The 17,412-nt window shown below is 52.1% G+C and overlaps 1 protein-coding gene across 9 annotated transcripts in view; it reads left to right on the top strand.

Annotated features, from left to right (window-relative positions):
• Positions 1-10,997: 10,997 nt before the first annotated feature.
• The window catches only part of FLYWCH1 (FLYWCH-type zinc finger 1), a 38,570-nt gene continuing 32,155 nt past the window's right edge, over positions 10,998-17,412 (top strand). For 6 of the 9 annotated variants that reach the window (XM_030797692.1, XM_030797686.1, XM_030797691.1 and 3 more), the window contains exons 1-2: positions 10,998-11,234; positions 13,247-13,360. The gene's annotated coding sequence lies outside the window, so the exon portion shown is untranslated. Of the gene's footprint in view, positions 11,235-13,246; positions 13,361-14,259; positions 14,302-17,412 lie in introns of those variants that run through there. The other 3 variants (XM_030797693.1, XM_030797690.1, XM_030797689.1) reach the window with 3 other exon arrangements.

The raw sequence follows: 17,412 nt of genomic DNA, 5'->3' as shown, positions 1-17,412 counted from the left end.
ATGTTAAGGACACCTGAGGATTTCAGGGCAGGACGTTTCGGGTGCAACCTCAAGAAGTGGGAGTGAGGAAGAGGAGTCCAGGGTGGGTCAGAGGGCAGGGTCACTGTGGGGCGCCTCTGTCCTGTACTCAGTGTGGCACCATCGGGCCCCTCCTGCTGTTGCCTGGGAAGCCTTACCCGGCAGTAAGGGGTGGCTGTGGAGCAGCAGGGCCGGGATGGGGGGAGCATTTTTGGTGCCCCCTTAAGTGGAGTTGGGGGAACAACAAGGGTGCACCTGGGCCTGAGTCTTTCAGCAGTGGCGCTGGCAGTCGGCCGGGAGGGAGACGCATACTGGGGAGGTGGAGCCTGCACGCTGGGCCTGGCCACATCACTATTTTCCTCACCCTCTGGTTTTTCTTTTTTTTTTTTTAGACGGAGTCTTGCTCTGTTGCCCAGGCTGGAGAGTGCAGTGACGCCATCTCAGCTCACTGCAAGCTCCGCCTCCCGAGTTCACACAATTCTGCTGCCTCAGCCTCCCCAGTAGCTGGGACTACAGGCGCCTGCCACCACGCCCGGCTAATTTTTTTGTATTTTTAGTAGAGACGGGGTTTCACCATGTTATCCAGTTATCCAGGATGGTCTTGATCTCCTGACCTCGTGATCCGCCCATCTCAGCCTCCCAAAGTGCTGGGATTACAGGTGTGAGCCACCGCGCCCGGCCCCTCTGGTTTTATTTTGAAACATTTGGAGCATAAAAGTTGCAGGAGCACGCAGTGCAGACTGTATAGCCCTGGCCTGGGTTCCCCGGCTCTCCTTCCCGCTCTCTCTCCTCTTTTTTCTCTCTCCCTCCCTCTATCTCTCCTCCATGCACTTCTGTTTTGCCAAACCATCCAAATGCAGGCAGCAAACTCCAAAACCATTCTGCCTCCAGCTCTGAGCACACCCTTCCCAGTCATAGCCATGTTAACGCGAGTGTGCCTGAGAGGATTGCCGCTGGTTCCGTGACGTCACCCAGCATCATCCACACCACATCCCAGTGAGCAGTGAGGACAAAAATGGCCAGGTTAGGACCCCATGTTGCCTTTTTTTGCCACCCATATCCTGGAGCCCCTCTCCTGTTCTTTTTTATTTTTATTTTTATTTTTGAGACAGGGACAGGGTCCTGCTCTGTTGCCCAGGCTGGAGTGCAGCAGACCTTCCAGGCTCAAGCAATCATCCTCCTACCTCAGCCTCCTGAGCAGCTGAGACTACAGGCAGGCATCACAACGCTTGGCTACTTTTTTGAGTTTTTGAGGAGATGGGGTCTTGCTGTGTTGGCCAGGCTGGTCTCAAACTCTTGGGCTCAAGCGATCTTCCCATCTCGGCCTCCCAAAGTGCTGGGATTACAGGTGCAAGCCACCGTGCCCAGCCTAGTGTTAGCAATTTGATATTAAAATTGAAATAATAGGCCAGGTGCAGTGGCTCATGCCTGTAATCCCAGCCTTCGGGAGGCTGAGGTGGGCAGACCAGCTGAGGTCAGGATTTCAAGACCAGCCTGGCCAACATGGCAAAACCCCGTCTCTACTGAAAAAAAAATACAAAAATTAGCCAGGTGTGGTGGTGGGTGCCTCTAGTCCCAGGTACTCGGGAGGCTGAGGCAGGAGAATGGCTTGAACCCAGGAGGTGGAGGTTGCAGTGAGTTGAGATCACGCCACTGCACTCCAGCCTGAGTGACAGAGTGAGTCTCCATCTCAAAAAACAAATAACTGTTTAAAATATTGCAATTATGGGCCGGGCGCGGTGGCTCACGCTTGTAATCCCAGCACTTTGGGAGGCCGAGGCGGGTGGATCACGAGGTCAGGAGATCGAGACCACGGTGAAACCCCGTCTCTACTAAAAATACAAAAAATTAGCCGGGCGTGGTGGCGGGCGCCTGTAGTCCCAGCTACTCGGAGAGGCTGAGGCAGGAGAATGGCGTGAACCCGGGAGGCGGAGCTTGCAGTGAGCCGAGATCGCGCCACTGCACTCCAGCCTGGGTGAGAGAGCGAGACTCTGTCTCAAAAAAAAAAAAAAAAAAAAAATATTGCAATTATGGCCGGGCATGGTGGCTCATGCCTGTAATCCCAGTACTTTGGGAGGCCGAGGCAGGTGAATCACCTGAAGTCAGGAGTTGGAGACAAGCCTAGCCAACATGGTGAAACCCTGTCTCTACTAAAAAATACAAAAAATTGGCCAGGTGTGGCAGTGGGCACCTGTAATCCCAGATACTCAGGAGGCTGAGGCAGGAGAATCACTTGAACCCAGGAGGTGGAGGTTGCGGTGAGCCGAGATCATGCCATTGCACTCCAGCCTGGGTGACAGAGGAAGACCCCGTCTCAAAAAAAAAAAAAAAAAATGTAATTATGGATATCCATTCACATTTTAAATCCAAACACAAATTTTAAAACATTAATTTTTTAAATTAAATTGAAAATTTTAAAAATTCTGCCACTTTCTTGCCCCTTCACTTCTTGTGGACCTTGATGTACAGGCCCAAGCAGGGTTCCCAGGATCTAGTGGTAAACAGGTCACAACCCCATCCCCCGCAGAGCCACAGGGGAAACAGAAATCCCTGACTGATGAGTCTATGAACCTGACACTAAGGGCCACCGAGGAGTCTGGGTGCCCCGGGGTGTATGACAGAGGCCAACCCAGGGGGAGCCAGCCTGGGCAACATAGTGAGACCCTGACTCTACAAAAAAATACAAAAATTGGCTAGGTGTGGTGGTGCGTGCCTGTAGTCCCAGCTACTAGGGAAGCTGAGCCAGGAGGATCACCTGAGCTCACCTATAGTCCAGCTACTCAAGAGGCTGAGGCTGGAGGATTGCTTGAGTCTAGCAAGTCAAGGCTGCAGTGAGCCATGATGGCACCACTGAGCTCCAGCTTGGGTGACATGGTGAGACCCTGTCTAAAAAAAATGTATATAAAGTGGATTTTTGGAGCAGGGGGTTGCAATAGGAGCTTACTCAGTTCACTTCATGCATTGACCTGGTATTGCAGTAGCTCCAAGAACGGTGCACCCCTCCCATATGTGTGGTTGCTGAGTGTAGATGTCATTAATTTTAATTTTGAAAAGGAGAGAAAAATTACAAATTACTTCCAGTAATTCCACTACTTAGAGGTAAATTTAAAAATATATATGTGTGCGTGTATATTTTATATATATATGTATTTAGCCAGAGTTTCACTCTTGTTGCCCAGGCTGGAGTGCAATGGTGCGATCTTGGCTCACTACAAACTCTGCCTCTTGGGTCCAAGTGATTCTCCTGCCTCAGTCTCTCCAGTAGCTGGGATTACATGCATGCACCACCACACCTGGCTAATTTTTTTTTTTTTTTTTGAGACGGAGTCTGGCTCTGTCGCCCAGGCTGGAGTGCAGTGGCGCAATCTCGGCTCACTGCAAGCTCCGCCTCCCGGGTTCATGCCATTCTTCTGCCTTGGCCTCTCCGAGTAGCTGGGACTACAGGCGCCCGCCACCACGCCCGGCTAATTTTTTTGTGTGTGTGTTTTTAGTAGAGACAGGGTTTCACCGTGGTCTCGATTTCCCGACCTCGTGATCCACCCGCCTCGGCTTCCCAAAGTGCTGGGATTACAAGCATGAGCCACCGCGCCCGGCCAATTTTGTATTTGTAATAGAGACAGGGTTTCTCCATGTTGGTCAGGCTGGTCTCGAACTCCTGACCTCAGGTGATCCGCCTGCCTCAGCCTCCCAAAGTGCTAAGATTACAGGCCTGAGCCACCGCACCTGGCCAAAATATATATATTTTTAAATTTGTTTTATTTTCAGAAAATCAAGGTGATGCCAGACAGTTGTTGTTGAGACAGAGTCTCGCTCTGTCCTCCAGGCTGGAGTGCAGTGGGGAGACCTTGGCTCACTGCAACCTCTGCCTCCCGGGTTCAAGTGATTCTCCTGCCTCAGCCTCCTGAGTAGCTGAGACTACAGGTGCGCGCCAGTATGCCTGGCTAATTTTTGTATTTTTAGTAGAGACGGGGTTTCGCCATGTTGGCCAGGCTGGTCTTGAATTCCTGACCTCAAGTGATCCTCCCGCCTCGGCCTCCTAAAGTACTGGGATTACAGGCATGAGTCACCGTGCCCGGTCCACATGTTTTTTCATAATGTGTTACAAATGCCTTCCCTTTTATGAATGCGGCACAACATTCTTTTTGCTGCTTGATGCCCACTGCAGGGATGCGTGAAATCCACCAGCTCCAATGGGAAGATACATCCCAGTTGCTTCCAGGTTGTAAGCAATCCTGAAATAGCCTCGTATGTTCCTAGAACAGAGTTCTAGAAGTGAGATTGCCGCACTGGAAGAATGCAAGTTACATTCAACCCATGTCCTGCGAATGCCGAACTCTCCGGCATTTGTCAACACCTGGTTTTATCATCAAGAAGAAAACAGTAATAACGCATCCTCCGCTTGGCCCTTGCGTGCACAGCCTCAGCGCTTTTCACCTCGCGGTCTCATTTTCCTTGCACAGCACCGAAAGCTGGGCAGGGCCTCATCCGGGTTCAGGGCCGAAATCTGGAGACGTTCTGGCCGATGCTCCTGGCGGCCGGGAGAGGGCGCGCGCGGACTCAGCGGCGGCCCAGCAGCCTCCCCAGGACCCAGGCAGTGCTGGCAGCCAGGAATGCGGTTCCGCCCCGCAGCCTCAGTCCCGCTCCGCCCACCCGCCTGACCCCTACCCAGGCTCCTTAAGGCCCAGACACCGGCTCTAAGGTGCCTTCTGCAGGGATGGGAGGTGGGCGACTGGGAGGGGTGGAGGGGGCCTGTGTGTTGACCTTGCGGGTGGCAGCCGTTGGGGAATTGCAATGGGGTCCACAGTGTCGCTGCACAGGGCGCGAGCCGCAGCCCCTCCTCCCGTCTCGCTTCCTCCGACAGGCGCCCGACTTGGACACATGGCGTTCCTGTGGTTACCACATCCAGTTTTTTGGTCTCCTCACCCCACCCCTTAACATAAATTCGACGCCAGGGAAGGCATCTTGGACGATTTTGGTCCCCGAGGGTCCCAGTGCGGAGGGCAGGGATAGAGGGAGCGGTGTGGTGCAGGGGGATACAGAATGCGGAGGACACCTGGGGGCTGGGGATGCGGGGACGAGGAGCGCGCGGAAGAGTCGAGGTTCCGGGGTTGGGGGGTGCGGATTTCAGAGGAACTGCAGGGGATGTGGACGGACTCAGGGAAGGAAGGGGTCCCAGAGAGGACGCGGGCGGCTGCAGGACACAAAAGGTGCGGGACGCAGGAGGCTGTGGGTCGTGCGGGAGCCCAGGGCACCTCGACATGGACCCGCCAGACTTGTGGCTCCTCCAGCGGCCGCTTTAGAGCGAGAGGAGGTGGGCAGGCCGTGAGGCGGGTCTCCCTAGGGTCTCCCAGGGAGGAGCGGCGCCATCCCCGAGCCAGCCGAGGACGCGCAGCCAGAAGGGGGACTCGGGCGGGGAGAAAGGTGCGGGCGGACCGGGGCGACCCCAGGGTGATAGGAGAGCCGCAGTAAGCCCAGGGCACGGTGCAGGGGCCGCCCTGGCCGCCGCCACCAAGCGTCACAGGAAAAGAGGAACCAGGACCCCGCGGCTCCTGGCGCTTGGAGTCAGCCCGATACCGCGCCGCGTTGCTGGAGAATGTGTCCTCGGCGCGCGATGAGCCAGGGAGGAACAGCGGGAAGGGCGGGGTCCGTGGGCAGGGGAGGGACCAATGGGCGGGGACCGAATCAATTCGCGAGGGGTGAGCCAATGGTCGAGGGCTAAACCACTGGGCAAGGCCTGGACCAATGGGCGAGTACTGGACAGCAATGAACGGGGGCTGAACTAATGGGCGGGGCGGGGCCAAAGGGCGGGGCTGAGCCAATAGAAGGGAGCGGAACCAACGGGTGGCTGAACCAGTGGGCGGGGCTGAACCAATGGGCGGGGCTGGACCAATGGCCGAGGGCTGGGCCAATGGGCGGGGCTGGACCAACGGGCGGGGCGGGGCAAAGGGCGGGGACTAAGCCAACAGAAGGGGACGGAACAAATGGGCAGGGCTGGACCAATGGGCGAGGCACGGGCCGGGGCTGGGCCAATGGGCGTGGCTGGACCAATGGGCGAGCGAAGGGCCAATGGGCAGGGCGGGGCCAAAGGATGGGGTCTGATCCAGTGGAAGGGGGCGGTACCAACGGGCGGGGCTGAACCAGTGGAAGGGTTGGACCAATGGCAAGGGCTGGACCAATGCACGAGGGATGGGCCGGGGCTGGACCAATGGGCGACGGCTGGACCAATGGCCACGGGCTGGACAGTGGCTGGACCATTGGGAAAAGGATTTCACCTCGTGGAATGCTCAGGGGATGAAGGGAGTATTCCTTTGTCCAGCTTCTACTTTGACATAATTTCTCACCTACAGAAAAGTTGCAAGAATCCGAAAAGGAGGCTGACTGGCGTGGCTCACGTCTGTTTCCCAGTGCTTGGGAAGGCCAAGGCGAGAGAATTGCTTGAGCTCAGGAGTTTGAGACTAGCCTGGGGAATATCGGGAGAACACGTCTCCAGTAAAAATTAAAATTAAGACCGGGAGGGGTGGCTTACGTCTGTAATCTCAGCACTTTGGGAGGCCAAGGCGGGCGGATCATCTGAGGTCGGAAGTTAGAGAACAGCCTGACCCAACAAGGAGAAACTCCGTCTCTACTAAAAATACAAAACTAGCCGGGCCTGGTGGCACATGCCTGTAATCCCATCTACTCGGGAGGCTGAGGCAGGAGAATCGCTTGAATCCGGGAGGCAGAGGTTGCGGTGAGCCAATATCGCACCATTGCACTCCAGCCTAGGCAAGAAGAGCGAAACTCCGTCTCAAAAAAAAAAAAAAAAATTAAAAAATTAGCCGGGGTGGTGGTGCGCACCTGTAATCCCAGCTACTCGGGAGCCTAAGGTGGAAGAATCTCTTGAACACGGAGGCAGATTTGCAGTGAGCCGAGATCGCGCCATTGCACTCCAGCCTGGGCAACAAAGCAAGAGTCCGCCTCAAAATAATTATAATAATAATAATTGCGGCCGGGCGCGGTGGCTCACGCCTGTAATCCCAGCACTTTGGGAGGCCGAGGCGGGCGGATCACAAGGTCAGGAAATCGAGACCATCCTGGCTAACACGGTGAAACCCTGTCTCTACTAAAAATACAAAAAATTAGCCGGACTTGGTAGCGGGCGCCTGTAGTCCCAGCTACTCGGGAGGCTAAGGCAGGAGAATGGTGTGAACCCGGGAGGTGGAGATTGCAGTGAGCCGAGATCACGCCACTGCACTCCAGCCTGGGAGACACAGCAAGACTCCGTCTCAAAAAAAAAAAAAAAAAAAAAAAAATTGCGGTGTTCTCAATGATGTAAAATTAAAGGTAGTGATTCATTTTCACAAAGATTGACAAGAAAGATGACAACTGGAAACTCAAGAGACCCAGAGGTGGCAAAAGAATATTGAAAAGGAATAACAGGCAGGACGCAGTGGTTCATGCCTATAATCCTAGCACTTTGGGAGGCCGAGGCAGGTGGATCACCTGAGGTCAGGAGTTCGAGACCATCCTGGCCAACATGGTAAAACCCCGTCTCTACTAAAAATACAAAAATTAGCCAGGCGTGGTGGCGTGTACCTGTAATCCCAGCTATTTGGGAAGCTGAGCCAGGAGGATTGCTTGAACCAGGGAGTCGGAGGTTGCAGTGAGCTGAGGTGGCACCACTGCACTCCAGCCTGGTAAAAGAGCGAGACTCCGTGTCAAAAAAAAAAAAAAAAAAAGAAAGAAAAGGAAGAACAAAGTTGGAGGACTCACATTCTCGGATTTCAAAATTTACAAAGCAATAGCAATCAAGACAGTGTGGTGCTGGCATAATAATAGATACATTTGGCTGGGCACGGCGGCTCACACCTGTAATGCTAGCACTTTGGGAGGCCAAGCGGGCAGATCACTTGAGGTCAGGAGTTCGAGAGCAGCCTGGCCAACATGGTGAAACCCCGTCTCTACTAAAAACACAAAAATTAGCCGGGTGTGATGGTGCGCGCCTGTAATCCCAGCTACTGAGGAGGCTGAGGCAGGAAAATCGCTTGAACCCGGGAGGCGGAGGTTGCAGTGAGCCGAGATCCTGCCACTGCACTCCAGCCTAGGCGACAGAGCCAGACTCTGGCTCAAAAAGTAAATAATAACAATAATAATAATAGATACATAGCAGGGCGTGGTGACTCACACCTGTAATCCCAGCACTTTGGGAGGCCGAGAGGGCAGATCACCTGAGGTCAGGAGTTCGAGACCAGCCTCGCCAACATGGTGAAACCCTGTCTCTACTAAAAATACAAAAATTTAGCCGGGCGTGGTGGTGAGTGCCTGTAATCCCAGCTACTTGGGACCCTGGAGCAGGAGAATCAGTTGAGCCCGGGAGGTAGAGATTGCAGTGAGCCAAGATCGCACCATTGCACTCTAGCCTGGGCAAGAAGAGCAAGACTCTGTTTCTAAATAAATAAATAATAGATACATCAATGGAATAGAATAAAAAATCCAGAAACAAACCACATTTATGATCAACTGGTTGTCAACAAGGGTGCCAAAGGTAGGGCACGGTTGCTAGCACTTTGGGAGGCTGCAGCGGGTGAATAACTTGAGCCTAGGAGTGTAAGACCAGCCTGGGCAGGATAGGGAAACCCCGTCTCCACAAAAAAAAATACAAAAATTAGCCGGGTGCGGTGGTGTGCACCTGTAGTGCCAGCTACTTGGGAGGCTGAGGCAAGAGGATCGATGGAACCCAAGAGTTTGATTGAGGCTGCAGTGAACCGTGATCTCACCACTGCACTCCAACCTGGACGACTGAGGGAGATACTGTCTCAAAAACCAAACAAAACAAACGAAGAAACAAAAACAGCATCCTGGCCGGGCATGGTGGCTCGTGCCTGTAATCCCAGCACTTTGAGAGGCCAAGTCGGGCGGATCACCTGAGGTCAGGAGTTTGAGATCAGCCTGAACAACGTGGTGGAACCCCGTCTCTCTTAAAAATACAAAAATCAGCCAGGCATGGTGGCGCACTCATGTAGTCCCAGCTACTGGGGAAGCTGAGGTGGACAATCGCTTGAACCGGAAAGCAAAGGTTGCAGTGAGCCAAGATAGCGCCTTTGCACTCCAACCTGGGCATCGCAGTCAGACTCCTCTCAAAAAAAGCCGGGCGTGGTGGCAAGTGCCTGTAATCCCAGCTGCTCAGGAGGCTGAGGCAGGAGAATCACTTGAACCCGGGAGGTGGACGTTGCAGTGAGCTGAGATCGTGCCACTGCACTCCAGCCTGGGCGACGGAGCAAGACTCCATCTCAAGAAAAAAAAAGTAATTAAGTTCTGCTACTTTTTTTTTTTTTTTTTTTTTGAACAGGGTCTTGCTCTGTCGCCCAGCCTGGAGTGCAGTGGCATGAGCGCAGCTCACAGGAGCCTCGAGCTGCCAAGCTCAAGTGATCCTTCCACCTCAGCCTCCTGAGTAGCTGGAACTACAGCGCATCACCACATCCAACTAATTTTTTCTTGTTCCTCTTTTCTTTTTTTCTGTAGAGAAAGAGTCTCACTATGTTGCCTAGGCTGATCTCAAACTCCTGGGTTCAAACGATGCTCCTGTCTCAGCCTCCCAAAGTGCTGGGATTACAAGCAAGAGTCACTGTACCCGGCCAACATGGATGAACTTTCAAAGTGCTATGCTAAGGCTAGGTGAAAGAAGTCAGTCACAAGAGACCACATATTTGTTGCATGATTTCATTTATATGAAATGTGCAGAATACACAAATCTATAAAGACAGAAAATAGATCATATTACTTAGGGCTGGGGTGATTAGCGAATTAGACGGTGATGGCTAAAGGTTTCTTCCTGGAGTGATGAAAGGTTTTAAAACTGACTATGGTGCTGTTTGCACAACTCTGTGACTATACTAAATATCATTTAATTGACACTTTAAATGGGAGAAATGCATGGTATGTGAATTATGTTTCAATAAAGCTCTTACAAAAAAATAGTAAACTGATTGTGTTAACATAGTTTTATGAAAAACTACAATATTTTCCCAAAGAAATTTAGTGAGAAGAGTGACATAGTTATACATTTTTGCAAATATCTTTGTTGCTGGCTTAAAAGAAGACTACTGGCTCTCAAACATGCTTCTACATTCAATGTGTTACATCACACGTCATGCAGACTTTGTAATACTATGTAATATTTCTTTTTTTTTTTTTTTTTTAGACACAGTCTCACTCTATTGCCCAGGCTGGAGTGCAGTGGCGCCATCTCAGCTCACTGCAACCTCCGCCTCCCGGGTTCAAGTTATTCTCCTGCCTCAGCCTCCCGAGTAGCTGGGATTACAGGCGCCCACCACCACGCCTGGCTAATGTTTGTATTTTTAGTAGAAACGGAGTTTCACCATGTTGGCCACGCTGGTCTCGAACTCCTGACCTCAGGTGATCCACCCGCCTTGGCCTCCCAAAGTGCTGGGATTACAGGCGTGAGCCACTGCGCCCGGCCCAGGTATTTTTTTTTTGTTGGCTTTCTGATGTAAGAAAGAACTGTCCCTTCTCCCCCATTGACTTATTTCTTTCAGTTTGGACTCGTATCGTAGTCAAGGTCATAATCCGTTGCTATCGCTGTTTATTTGAATCTCACACTGGTTCTGCTCTGGGGTAGGGTCACTGGGGGGCGTCAATGAGATGCATGAGAATCGCCTTCCCACGGGGTCAGGAAACTGACAGGCCCAAGGGTGCATCTCAGCAAACGCTCCGCTTCCTGCGGGCAGCCTCAGATACTGGGGACGGTCCCGGGGTCTCAAGCGCCCCCTACTCCAGCCCCTTTACGCCAAGAGCGTCCTGTCCTGCACCCCCATCCTAGCTCCGCCCCTGGACGCCGCCGTCCAATCGCGGGATGGCCCCGCCTTTTCCGTGAGTTATGTCCCCGCCCCCATGCGCTGATAGGCCAGGCCTGTGGTTCTGCGCCTCGCAGGGAAGACCCGGAGGAGCGGATTTACCTAAGGAACGGCCGCGCGGTCTTGCTGCGCATGCTCTGAAGTAGCCCGCCTGAGCGTTCCGCTAGGCAGGCTCCCCGGCCGGGTCGCGCGCGCGGTCACGGGGCTCGCTCCCGAGGGGCAGGTCGGGGCTGGGAGCAGGCGCCGGGGTTGGGGTGGCGGCGGCGGCCTGGGCCGCGAGGTCGACGCCCGCTGCTGCAGTGGCAGAGGCTGAAGGACCCGCCGCGGCGCTGTCGCCGGAGAGAGAGGGCCCCGCTGCGGTCGGTGAGGACAGGCCCCTACGGGCGGGGGAGTCCCGCGTCCCCGGCGTAGACGCGCCCCCAGCCCGGCTCTCCCGGGGGTCCCGAGGGCTGCGGGCGCTGGGGAGGGGTCTGCGTCCTGGCGCTCAGGCCGCCTCCTGTGGGGTCTCCCGCGATTCCCTCCTTGCTCCTCGCTCCTCCATCCCCACCCCCCAGTCCCCTGGCCTAAGCCCGACACCCCCACATCAAGGATCCCCGCACTCGCCCGCCGTTCCTTGGCGGTGTCCGCCCCGCCCAGCGCTGCCTTCCCGGACCCGCAGCATCAGCCCCGTCCCACGGTTGCAGCTCGGGCGGTCCCAGTGACCTTGCACTTTTGCGGGTCGGGACGCACCCCGCTCCCGCTTCTGACCCTATAGATCTCCGGTGGCGGCTTTCGAACTTTGTTGACCCACAGCCGACACTGAGAAATGCCTTTTACGCGTATACTCTGTGCCTCTGGGTCTGGATGCCTGAAGCACAAGTTTAAAGGGTGACGCTTGTTTAAGCTCACATGACGCAGCTGGATCTGTTCGGATTCAATTCCGTTCCATTCTCTTCCACCCCGTTTCAAAAGACTGCTGCTAACCAATGGAGCCTGCACATAACGGGTCTGACGTAGTTGAAACCCTCGCTCTAAACCCTGCCTGTTGTTCCTTTATTCCTTGTACTGGGAGGAAGCTGAACTCCCATAGTCAGCTAATCATGTGCAAACTCCAATTCCAAAGAAATGGCTTATTTTTATTTTCATATTTCTGCTTTCCAGGGCCAATATGATTTCCAGGGCTTGATCTAGATTTTCTCGTGTGATTCTACCATGTTTCTCTTGGTCCTTTCCCAAGTGCTACTGGCGGGACGTGTGGAAGGAACAAGGCTGAGGTTGGGGCTAGATTGCGGACAGTTTATGACGCCCAGCTGATGATGCACTAAGGCTGGAGATGATTTAATTGGCTGTGATTTAATTGGGGAGAGACATGCTGAAAGTTAAGCTTTAGGAAGAGTGACCTGTCGGCATCCTATGTGGGGAACTGGAGTGGCTGCTGCCAAAGCTGGCCAGATCGTTCAGAGGGTTTGGCTTGGGCTGCAGAGGTCGTGGTAAGGGATGACGTCCTGAGGTGGCGGGAGTGGAAAGGAGAGGGAAGATGGGTAGATCAGGCATCAAGGGAGAGAGATTTGAGGACGCATTAAGCTATGGGAAGGAGTAAATAAACTTAGATTTTGATGGAGGGTGATTGGGGAATACTGGGCTGGGGGGTCTCATTGGCCAAGCTCTCCCTTTCTGTGCCTGCTGATTTCTAAGTTGCTTTGGAGCTGTGGCTCTCGGGCAGTTTTGCACCCCAGGGAACATTCTGTAGTGTTGATGGTCACAGCGTGTGGTAGGGCATGACAGTGGGATCTGGCAGGTAGAGACCGGGGATGCTGCTGAACAGGACAGCCGCCCACAGCAGAATCATCCGGCCCAAAATGCCAACGGTGCTGAGATTGTGAAGCTCATTTTTAGAGTAAATTTTAATTATCTGGGCATTTCTGCCACCTTCAACCTCTTCAGGAGGAATGTCTGTGTGCACCCACTGAGCGTGTGATGTCACCTTAGTGGTTCATGTCCGAGGCAAGTGCACCTCCAACGCTCATGGGTCAGTTGTGGGTAGGTGGGAGGTGGGTAGACATTGGAGTCATCCAGGAGCTTTTTTTGAAAGAAAAAAACATTTGTAGAAATAGGGGGGCAGGGCTCACTATGTTGCCTAGGCTGGTCTCGAACTCCTAGAGGCAAACAATTCTCTCATCTGAGCCTCCCAAACTGCTGAGATGACAGGTGTGAGCCAATGTGCTACTGGCCCATTCGGAAGCTTTTTAAACAGAGGGCCTTCCCTCCTCCCGCTCCTATCACTCAGGACCCGTACTGCACCTGGATGCAGAACGCCTTGTTCTTGTGTAATGGTCGACAGTTCATGGAATAATTTCACTTGCAGTATTTCATTTGCCACTTTTCTTTCTTCACAGGTGAAACCAGCCCAGAGAAGTTATGGGATTTGCCCCCGGGTCTCCTGCCCAGCAAGCCAGCACCATGACCCAGGTGTGGGGGATGATGGTGACGCCTCTGACTCACATGTGAAGGTAATTCTGTTGCTCCATCAGCTGCCGACAGAGCCTCCTGGTTTTCCAGCCTTACTAATTAGAGTTTGGACCCCTTAGTGTCTGAGAGACACCTGACAGCTGCTAACATGTGACGCTTAGGTCTACACTGAGCCCTTGTGGTCACCAGCAGGACCGCAGTGTCCCAGCAGGCCATCTGGCATTGCACTCAAATTGCTCCGCACCCTCAATTCTGGGAGAAGGGGAGAGAGGATAAGAGAGTGATGCACCATGAACTGAGACTTCGGAGCTTTCCATGCAAATCTGCCGGCCTGTGCTCCATTCACTGAAGAAATCTGTACTGAGTGTAGCCAGGCATGGTGGTTCACGTCTGTAATCCCAGCACTTTGGGAGGCTGAGGTGAGCAGATCACCAGAGGTCAGGAGTTTGAGACCAGCCTGGCTAACTGGTCTCTACTAAAAATACAAAAAACTTAGCTGGGCGTGGTGGCGCACACCTGTAATCCCAGCTACTCGGGAGCCTGAGGAGCAGAATCGCTTGAACCTGGTTCAAGGATTCAGTGGAGGTTGCAGTGAGCCAGGATCGAGCCACTGCACTCCAGCCTGTGCGACAGAGTGAGACTCTGTCTCAAAAAAAAAAAAAGAAATTTGTACTGAATGAAGATTGAACATTACAAAAGAAACACATTAGGGCCCCTGTATCTACTGCAAAACGATGGGTATCTACTGTAAAAAAAAAAAAAAAAATGCACTTAAACTAGAGTAACAAAAGTTTCTCATTTTTATTAAATGAGAAATTTATTAAATTTATTAAATACAATATAAATGTATTAAAATATACTCATTTTTATTACATGCACTGAATTTTTTTTTTTTTTTTTTCCCTGAGACAGAGTCTCATTTTGTTGCCTAGGCTGGCGTGCATTGGTGCGATCTTGGCTCACTGCACCCTCCATCTCTCAGGTAGGTTCAATCAGTTCTGCCTCAGCCTGCTGAGCAGCTGGGATTACAGGCATGAACCACGCCCGACTAATTTTTTTGTGTTTTTAGTAGAGACAGGGTTTTACCATGTTGGCCAGGTGGTAAACTGGGATTACAGGCCTATGCCACCAAGCCCAGCTAATTCTTGTATTTTTAGTAGAGACAGGGTTTCACCACGTTGGCCAGGCTGGTCTCGAACTCCTGAGCCCCAGCTTACTGGCTGTCTAATGGTAAGTAAAATCTTTAACATGTGTTTGCTTTATATGAGTATAAAAGAGTTGTATTTCCTTTGTTTTGGTCTAGGGCACTGTTTTTCAAACTGCTTAGTCATTGGTCCTAAAATCATTAGGTTCCCGTCAGCAATTTTTAAAATTACATGGGCTGGTCGTGGTGGCTCATGCCTGTAATCCCAGCACTTTGAGAGGCCAAGGTGGGCGGATCACGGGAGGTAGAGGCAAGAGAATGGCTTGAGCCCGGGAATCGGAGGTTGCAATGAGCTGAGATCTAGCCACTGCTCTCCAGCCTGGGAGACAGAACAAGATTCTGTGTCGAGAGAAAAAAAGAGAAAATCCAAAGAATCTAGAAGATTCTAGATCAGGAATATTGAAATGAATGTGCAAATGGAGGCAAAACTGGCCTCTTCTACAGTGGCCAAGGAAACATATTTTTTATTATAAGGCTGATCTCATCATATTTGGCCTGATTATGTAGTGCAGCAATAGTGCTGATTCACCAGATAAGCCTACCTGAGTTTGCCTGCCTGGAAGTCTCCATAAGGAACCTTAGACTTTTTAAAGTCTGTTGTTTCGGCCAGGTGCTGTGGCTCACACCTGTAATCCCAGCATTTTGGGAGGCAAAGAGGGGCTGATCACTTGAGGTCGGAAATTCGAGACCAGCCTGGCCAACATGATGAAACCTCATCTCCACTAAAAACAAAAGTTAGCTGGGCGTGGTGGTGCACACCTGTAATCCCAGCTACTCAGGAAGCTGAGGCAGGATAATTAACCTAGGAGGCAGAGGTTGCTGTGAGCTGAGATTATGCCACTGTACTCCTGCCTGGGCAACAGAGTGGGGCTCCATCTCAAAATGAAAATAGAGGCCGGGCGTGGTGGCTCACGCCTGTAATCCCAGCACTTTGGGAGGCCGAGGCAGGCAGATCACGAGGTCAGGACATTGAGACCATCCTGGCTAACATGGTGAAACCTGTCTCTACTAACAAAATACAAAAAATTATCCAGGCGTGGTGGCAGGTGCCTGTAGTCCCAGCTACTCGGGAGGCTGAGGCGGGAGAATGGCGAGAACCCAGGAGGCAGAGCTTGCAGAGAGCCAAGATCGCACCACTGCACTCCAGCCTGGGTGACAGAGCCAGACTGTGTCTCAAAAAAAAAAAAAAAAAAAAAACGAAGAAAGCAAAAAATCTGTTGTTTGATATCCTGAGACACAGAAGCCAAGCCCAAGATGCCTTCTCCATCCGATTTTACCTGTAGCAGCTACAATTTGGGCAAATTCCTCTCTTCTTGAGGTTCCCCACAGTACCCCTAAGGTTCTTGAAACTTGTTACATTGCTAATACTTTCAAAAAAGAGGAAATCGGCCAGGCATGGTGGCTCACTCCTGTAATCCCCACCCCCCAAAATCTGGAGTCTTTCCCCCCCCGCCCCCCCGAGATGGAGTCTCAATCTGTTGCCCAGGCTGGAGTACAGTGGCACCATCTTGGCTCACTGCAACCTCTACTTCCCGGATTCAAGTGATTCTCCTGCCTCAGCCTCCCGAGTAGCTGGGATTCCAGGCGCCCACCACCATGCCCAGGTAATTTTTGTATTTTTTAGAAGAGATGGGGTTTTGCCATGTTGGCCAGGCTTGTATTGAACTCCTGACCTCAGGTGATCCACCTGCCTCAGCCTCCCAAAGTGCTGGAATTAGAGGTGTGTGCCACCGCGCCTGCCCTTGGATTCTTTTTTTTTTTTTTTTTTGAGACAGGGTCTCGCTCTTTCGCCCAGGCTGAAGTTCAGTGGTGCGATCTCTGCTCACTGCAAGCTCCGCCTCCCGGATTCACGCCATTCTCCTGCCTCAGCCTCTCCGAGTAGCTGGGACTACAGGCGCCCGCCACCGCTCCCGGCTAATTTTTTGTATATTTAGTAGAGACGGGGTTTCACTGTGTTAGCCAGGATGGTCTCGATCTCCTGACCTCATGATGGTCCTGCCTCGGCCTCCCAAAGTGCTGGGATTACAGGCGTGAGCCACCACGCCCGGCTTTTTTTTTGAGACGGAGTTTCACTCTTGTTGCCCAGGTTGGAGTGCAGTGGCGCGATCTTGGCTCACTGCAACCTCCACCTCCCGGTTTCGAGTGATTCTCCTGCCTCAGCCTCCTGAATAGCTGGAATTACAAGCATGTACCACCACGCCCATGTAATTTTTGTATCTTTAGTAGAGACGGTTTCTCCACGTTAGTCAGGCTGGTCTCAAACTCCCGACCTCAGGTGATCCGCCTGCCTCAGCCTCCCAAAGTGCTGGGATTAGAGGCATGAGCCACCATGCCTGGCCTTAAATGTTTTTAAGTTATAAACATGTAAAATAAAATTCACCAATGAATAACAAATATGACCAGAATAGACAGGAAATAAGAGGAAAGACCAGTGGATTGAGAGCTAGAAGGTAGTGTCTTGTCCAAGTAATATTTTGGTCTTTCTTGGGAAAAAAAAAAAAAACTTGTTTAGAAAGATAGTCTTTACTGAATTTGTTAATTGGATTTTGCTTCCTTTTTTTTTTTTTATTTTTTGAGGCGGAGTCTCCCTCTTTTGCCCAGGCTGGAGTGTAGTGGCATGATCTCGGCTCACTGCAACCTCCAACTCCTAGGTTTAAGCAATTCTTCTGCCTCAGCCTTCCAAGTAGCTGGGATTACAGGCGTGCACCACCATTCCTGAGTTATCTTTTGTATTTTAGTAGATGTTAGCCAGGGTGGTCTCGATCTACTGACCTTGTGATCCCCCCGCCTCAGCCTCCCAAAGTGCTGGGATTACAGGCGTGAGCCACTGCACCCAGCCACTCTAACTCTTATATATGTGTATATATTTATTCATTTGTTTTAATTTTT

This window comes from Nomascus leucogenys, chromosome 18 (assembly GCF_006542625.1).
Source record: "Nomascus leucogenys isolate Asia chromosome 18, Asia_NLE_v1, whole genome shotgun sequence".
In the NCBI taxonomy this organism is placed as follows: domain Eukaryota; kingdom Metazoa; phylum Chordata; class Mammalia; order Primates; family Hylobatidae; genus Nomascus; species Nomascus leucogenys.
This window is presented reverse-complemented; position numbering and strand designations above follow the sequence as displayed.